Source organism: Schistocerca gregaria, unplaced genomic scaffold, assembly GCF_023897955.1.
Source record: "Schistocerca gregaria isolate iqSchGreg1 unplaced genomic scaffold, iqSchGreg1.2 ptg000378l, whole genome shotgun sequence".
Taxonomy (NCBI): Eukaryota; Metazoa; Arthropoda; class Insecta; order Orthoptera; family Acrididae; genus Schistocerca; species Schistocerca gregaria.
In genome coordinates this window covers 2,482,706-2,483,540 of record NW_026061824.1, presented here as the reverse complement: position 1 = coordinate 2,483,540, position 835 = coordinate 2,482,706, and positions in this window count along the sequence as shown.

The window sequence follows — 835 nt, the reverse complement described above, 5'->3', positions numbered from 1 at the left end:
TTGGTGCCTTTGACATGAACAAGGACCTTAAGATTCTGCATGAAAGGAGGACTATCAGCCGAGTTGCACGTGAGAATGTGAAAAGTGTTCATATGTAGTAAAAACCTGAGAAATCCGTCCGTTTTCGTCATTTGTTATCGAATCGACTTAAAGCCACATCGTCACATTGGCCGCTCTTCTCTCTGAAACGGTTGTGCTTATCGACTGCAAAACTATGTCGCGTGCTGCGATATGCGGAGAAACTTAAAGCACCGTAGTAGAACACAGATGAAGCTTCTAAGTTGATGTAATAGCCAGTAAGAAGTAGTCCAATTCAAGTTTTAGATATCGATTATTGACTTTTCAGCTGGCTTTGGTGCCTTGACATGAGCTATGACTTAAAGATTCTGCATAAAAGGAGGACTAGCAGCCCAGTTGCACGGGAGAATGTGAAAAGTGTTCACATGTAGTAAAAACCTGAGACATCCGTCCGTTTTTGTCATTTGTTATTGAATCGGCTTAAAGCCAGATCGTCACATTGGCCGCTCTTCTCTCTGAAACGGTTGTACTTATCGTCTGCAAATCTATGTCGCGTACTGCGGTATGCTGAGACACTAAAAGAACCATAGTAGAACACAGATGAAGCTTCTAAGTTGATGTAATAGCCAGTAATAAGTAGTACAATTCAAGTTTTAGGTACCGATTATTGACTTTTTAGCTGGCTTTGGTGCCTTGGACATGATCTAGGACCTTGACATTCTCCATGAAAGAAGGACTAGCAGCCGAGGTCCACGGGAGACTGTGAAAAGTTTTCATATGTAGTAAAAACCTGAGAAATCCGTCCGTTTTCGTCATT